Here is a 6,804-nt window from a genome sequence, read left to right as displayed (position 1 = left end):
CGGATTCTTAACCACTGTGCCACCAGAGAAATCCCTCTAATGAGCCCCTCTTTTGTCATCAGTCGGCTCCCAAAAATAGCTGGATGAAGCAAACTGAGAATAATACAGCAGTGTGAATTTGAGGGCCAATGCTACATTTGATAAGTAAACATGGCACTGGATTTTCAGTTCGTATTTTTAAAGGATTGGAAAGTTAGACATGTCTTGGCAGCTCAGGCCCTGAATGCCTGGCCTGTCTACTTCTGATCACATCCAGCTGTCCCCATAAAGAAAGAAAGCTCAGTGGCTTGTCTTTCTGGGACAGCCTGTGGTAATAAGACATGGCCCTAGTATGTGCTGTCTGTCTTCAGATCTCACCTTTTGAAGAACCTGAGCCTGCTTATAAGCAAAATAGAAAAAGAGATCAAAAGGCTATTTTTAATAATGATGTTATGAACAGGACTATCTGTTGTCAGTAATGAACAGAATCTAAGCCTTCTTTTTGAGGCCAAATTCACCAACAGTTTCAAATCCGCCTGTCCCACGACTTTCACTAGCTTGTGCTGCTCCCAGGCAGCATCTGCAGGCACGAGCCCTCCCATGTGAATTCCAGGTGTGGGGATATAAGCCTTTCCCAGGCTTGAACACGCTCAGGTGGTCTGCAGCATGCCTTCTGACCCAAGGCCTCTTTATGCCTTCCAGAAGTTCTCAAGGTGTATGAAAATGAAGCCTGAACATTTCTTTCCTGCTCTGGCCAGTAACTAGTTCTTTGAATTGAGAATGAATCACTAGCAATGAAACTATCTGATCAGGAGACTTATCTTCTAAAAACTGCTGTCTGGGGAAAAATGGCCGTGTTAATACACAAGCAAACAAACGTCTTCCCCACAATCACTGAAAATACCCCAAAGAGGCAGTAACAGAGCAGAAAATTATAGCAGGGCTGAAGCTATCAAAGACTCAACTGCAGACGATAAACTACAAAGAGGATCTTCCAGGTGAAGCACAATTTGAACTAAAATGAAAGAAGACTCTGGGGGTACATTGCTGTGTGGTAGACGGTAAGTGGGTGGAATACAGAAGCCCCAGCTGATTCCTCACAGCTTAGGAAGCAAGGGCTGGATGCATGGATGGGTTTCGGCAAAGACGGGAAATTCCCTGAAGTCTTCATGAAGAGTTGCCAGGAGTGGCAGAGCTGGAGGGTAAAAAATTTCCCTCAGTTTTACTGAGGCATAATTGACAAATAAAATTGCAATATATTCAAGGGCTTCCCTGGTGGCGCAGTGGTTGAGAGTCCGCCTGCCGATGCAGGGGACACGGGTTCGTGCCCTGGGGTGGGAAGATCCCACATGCCGCGGAGCGGCTGGGCCCATGAGCCATGGCCGCTGGGCCTGGGCGTCCGGAGCCTGTGCTCCGCAACGGGAGAGGCCACAGCAGCGAGAGGCCCGCGTACCACAAAAAAAAAAAAAAAAAAGGCAATATATTCAATGTGTACCATGTGATGATTTGACATACATGTACATTGTTAAAGGATTTGGAGGATACATTTGTTCACCAAACAGTGTTGGCAGTAAAAGGGCTCTTCAGCCAAGCAGGGTCAATTTTTTTCTCCTTTCAACCAAGAGAGCAGATAGAAAGAAATGCCCAAAACTTCAGGAATACCAACCAAGGCTTATTGGGTACACGCAGCACAGAGAACTCTTGGGGGCAGTTCTCTACAGAGGAGAGATGGAGTGAGAATAGAAAGGAGCAATGCTTCGTGCAGGGAACTCTGATGTATGTGATGTCTGAGCAACGCCTGACCAGCTGCCAATTCCCATGGTCCTCTTTTGGTGGCTCTCAAATTCTGCAGCACAGAAGAATCATCTGGAGAAACTGTTTAAATACATGTTCCTGGCCCCCGTCCCAAGAGGATCTTGAAAAAGCCTTAAAAATATGCTTTTTAAAAAAACCTAGTGCCTGATATTCCACCAGCCACATTTGGGAAACGATTGCTATTTATTCAATTGGGCAATAAATGAAAAATAATGAGATATTTGAGCCTGACTAGCCATCAGAGAGCCAGAAAATTAGAGCAAATGACCACCAAAGAACCAATTTCAGAATCTAGCAAATGAACAACAACCCCAAACCACTAAAAAGTACAATTTAAATGGTAAGTAAAAATGTATTAACTAAGAAGCAAAGCTCTGTGCATGTGAGCGTATGCCTGAAAATACACACACACACACACACACACACACACACACACACACACACACACACTATAGAACTATAAAACCATGGGTTTAATAATATTTAAGCAATAGGCAGGCACCATGCTAAGAGCTTTATATGCATTAACTCATTTGATTGGCATCACATCCTATGATGTGAAAAAAAAAAAAAAAAGAATGGCAAACTAATTCGTTCATTCCTTGAAATCATATATTTATTGTTCTGTGTCTCGTATGCATCTACCATGTGCCACGCCGGGCACATGGGGTTTCAGCAGGGAAGATGAGGAACAAATTCTTTGCCCCTGTGAGTCTTACATTCTAGTTGAAGAAGCAGAAAAGAAGCAAACAAACATATCTTTCAGGTAAATATATATTCTAAAGAAAAAGAAAGCAGAGCAAGGGTGTTGGATGGGAGCCTATTTGAAGTTGGGTTCTCAGCTATGGTGTCATTGGGAGAGGACAAATGTAGCTGTGGGGAGAGTCAAGCAAAAGTGAAGTGTATTCCGGACAACGGGGGCACACAAAGGTGGACCTGACCTTGGTGTTTTCAAGAAACGCGGTCAGGCTGGAGCAAAGGGGCAAAGAGAGGAGTAACATTAGAAACCGACTTTGGATACAGATCATTGTCTACACTATTCCACTTCTAAGTCTGACCTCAGTGTACCCGATTCCAGGAAAATGGCCACTCCTGCAAACAGCTGAAAATACACATATTAGTGAAGATGAATATTATATAATAGTTCACGTGTGCATTGCCTCCAATGGATTTTTTTTTTTTGCGGTACGCGGGCCTCTCACTGTTGTGGCCTTTCCTGTTGCGGAGCGCAGGCTCCGGACGCGCAGGCTCAGCGGCCATGGCTCACGGGCCCAGCCGCTCCGCGGCATGTGGGATCTTCCCAGACGGGGGCACGAACCCGTGTCCACTGCATCGGCAAGCGGACTCTCAACCACTGCGCCACCAGGGAAGCCCTCCAATGGATTTTTAAACATTAACATGATTCATTTACTTGGGCTCAACTATCAGTTGATTACACTCCAAGTGTTCCTTTCTAAGCCAGTTGAGAATGCATTTTCGGACAGCCATAGTGCTTATGTAGTAGTTTAATTTTCTAGAATGACCCTCAAAGTCCTATTTAACACCTCTGTACTTAATTACGGTATTAATAGTAGTACATAGCCGGGATGATAGCATTATTTCTGTGAGGAAGTCAATTCTGGGTTCCACTCAGTGGGGTCAGTTCACATCTCCCCACTCTCCAGTTCTCGTACAGCCCACTCTGGTTCTGCTGCTTTATAGCCTCAGAAGCAGCGGTTAGCAGTGAGGTTTCTAGGGTTCTTGTGGCATCAGAGGGAGTCCTGGGCCATTAAAGAGGGCTCTGATGATCAAAGTGGCAGTAGGGAATCACACAGGCATCCCGAGAAGCAACAGGAGGGGCAAAGATCACACTTGTCCTCAGCAGTGGAAGGAAATGGGAAGTAAAGGTGATGGGAAAGCAGGCAGCAGAGAAGATGCGAGAATCCCGGGTGATTCCAGCACAATAGGAAGACATCCAGTTAGTAATAGTCTGTTGCCAACACTAGGGGGCACCGTTGTCATTGAAGGGGTGCCCCTCACACGGACTTCAATAACCTTGGAGTTGTATAATGGGGAGGCTCTGTTCAGCAGGAAATTGGAGGAAGTGAACTCCTGAATGAGACACCCATGTCTAGGTAAGAGATGGTTATATGTCAGGCATTTGTAAGTCGAAAATGACCTTACAAACTTTTATTTATATGTTATAAAGTTCTCCATACATTAAAAAAGTATAAATTTAATAAACCAGGAGATATAGTAGGATTATATGGCTTCATGCTTTTTCATAGACCAAGTTATGTGACCTCAACTGATAGTTTCTCTCCAGAAGTGCATTTCGAATGCATCCTTCCGACAGCATTGTGGATGAATGCAGAGAAAGCTAAGAATGAATACAGGAAGGATAATTAGGAAGTGATTGGAACAATGCAGGTAAGAGATATTCAGAGCCTGATCTTGGGCAGGAGATTGAGAACATTTAGGCTGTAAAATTGGACAGGCTTGAGAAATCTGACATGAAGGCAAGGAGAGAGAATAGCAAAGGGCGCTCACTGGTTCCTGATTGACTAAGCAGGTGCCAGTGAACGCTGATGAAGGAACAGTTTTGGGGGAACAATGGTGAGTTCACTATTAGACACATTGAGTTAGATGCACCCAGGGAATATAGGTATGGAAAGATCCAGCAAGCCTGGATCAATGGGGAGTCCAGTGTTGGAGATAGTGATCCAGGTGTCACCGGCCTGCAAGTGACAAGTAAACCAGGAGAATACAAGGAACTGGTGCTAAGAGCTTATAGAGGACACAGGTCCAGGAAAGAATCTTGCGGATCATCAGCATTTAATGGTCAGAGAGAGGAGAGATCCTGGCAAGAGTTTATATTCTGGAAAAAAAAATCTTTAACTGGGTTAACAAAGCACCTAAACCAACCTATCTGCTCCCTGGCTACTTAATACTGTTCAATGATGACTGTTAAGAACACTTACAATGGACTTCCCTGGTGGCGCAGTGGTTGAGAGTCCGCCTGCCGATGCAGGGGACGTGGGTTCGTGCCCCGGTCCGGGAGGATCCCACGTGCTGTGGAGCGGCTGGGCCCGTGAGCCATGGTCGCTGAGCCTGCGCGTCTGGAGCCTGTGCTCCGCAATGGGAGAGGCCACAACAGTGAGAGGCCCGCGTACCGCAAAAACAAAACAAAACAAAACAAAAAGAAACTTACAATGAACATAAAATAGGTGGCTTCTTCCTCCTTTAAGCTCTTACTGAAATATATCATGTAATAATTTGCAAAGAATTTAACACTGATTAAAACAGGATTAAATAAACAGTCTTTGGTGATGTTTTAGAGGAGACTTTTACAGGTTATAAATATGTGTGTTGACTTGAAAATTTTTATTACAGAACAATAAACTTATTTCTGCCAATTTCATATTGTTTTGGTTAGCCCTAATAACATCGTTAAACTTTTCATATTTTAACATTGTCAATAATGATTATGTCATCATTTTCCAATTGGAAAATACACCTTAGTTTTTTCAGGGAGAAATTAGAAGCAAATATGAACAATGACTGTGTGATGGTAGTATATTGTTGTTATAATACATATTTAAATTTCAAAAGATTATATAGTTTAAAAAAACTGTTTATTTTCCATATTTTTCAGCTGCAGCCTGCAGTGAGAACATGTGTTTACAAAGTTCTTTTTATACATGTTGAGTGTGCCAGGATTTAAAATCTGACTTCACGATTTATTATGTAAGTCATTTTTTATGTAAAAGGCTACATTCATAAATAGAAAAGTCATTCGACAGTTTTATTTTCTAGTTTTATATTTTTGACCATAATAAGTATCAGTATTTCATTAGTGACTGAAGACCTGCCCTCATTTCTGTTTCAACATGTGTGATTCTAGGAGATTTCAGTAGAGCTATGGTTTTTCAAGTTCTGATTCCTCTCACTCTAATAGCCATTGACACCACCATTACAGGCACCACTGCTGCCAGCTGAAACGAAGGCATTGTAGCCAGAGGAAAACCATCCTGTAAGCAGCCATTGCAGGCCTGTGCTCCCAGACTAACTGGAGGCCGGCTGATGAGAGGTCCACAGTAACGGTTTTGTCAAGTTCTTCTCAAGGCAGCCTCTAGAGGGCAGAGAAATCACAAGCCTGTGAGCAGTTCTGTGCAGCTACCCAGTATTCTGCATCCCTTCTTTAACAATGTTATGTGGTGTGCTTTTTAAATTTCATTTCAAATTGACTTGTTTTCATAATATATTTGACCAAATTTCAAAGTTATGAAAGAATATTCTTGTTCCCCAGAAACAACCAATACTACCCAATACAATTCCTTATGTATCTTTTCAGAGACGGTGGGGGTGTGTGCATCACGCTACCTTCTCCCTTATTTTTATACAAATGGTAGCAGCCATACACCTTATTCCATGTCTTGCTTTTTTCACTTAATATTGCCTTGGGTAAAATTCAATGTAAGGATATAGAGAGTTTTCTTGTTTATGGCTGCAAATTCTAGCTATGGGTGTGCTATAATTTTCCAACTAATAGTTCAGTGAAGGGCATTTAGTTGTTTCTGCAGTACTACTGAGCCTTGGACTTGCAAAATTTCATTTACACATTGAGTACATCTGTAGCTTAAAAACAGGGAATTGCTTCACACAATTATGGGGGCTGGCGAGTCTGGTATCTGTAAGTTAGGCTAGCAGGCTGGAAACTCAGGCAACAGGTGATGTAGTCTTGAGTCTGAGCTTCGTAGAGCAGGCCAGCAGGCTGGGAACTCAGAAAGGATTTTTATTTTAAATTTATACGGTTAATTCATTCATACCTTCGCTTTGAATTCAGCCAACGAATACTTAATATGTTCCATGCTCTGCACTAGGCATAGGGTACATAATGTGAGCAAACACCATTCTTGAGGTGTTTTCACATGCTTGTGACAAATCTGTCACATTTCTGGCAGCTGCCATATTTTCCCTGCCGTAACCAAGGAGACACTTGCTTCCTCTCGCTTCATCCTCCCCCAAATT

This window comes from Lipotes vexillifer, unplaced genomic scaffold, assembly GCF_000442215.2.
Source record: "Lipotes vexillifer unplaced genomic scaffold, Lipotes_vexillifer_v1.1 scaffold90, whole genome shotgun sequence".
In the NCBI taxonomy this organism is placed as follows: domain Eukaryota; kingdom Metazoa; phylum Chordata; class Mammalia; order Artiodactyla; family Lipotidae; genus Lipotes; species Lipotes vexillifer.
Note: the sequence above shows the minus strand (reverse complement) of the source record.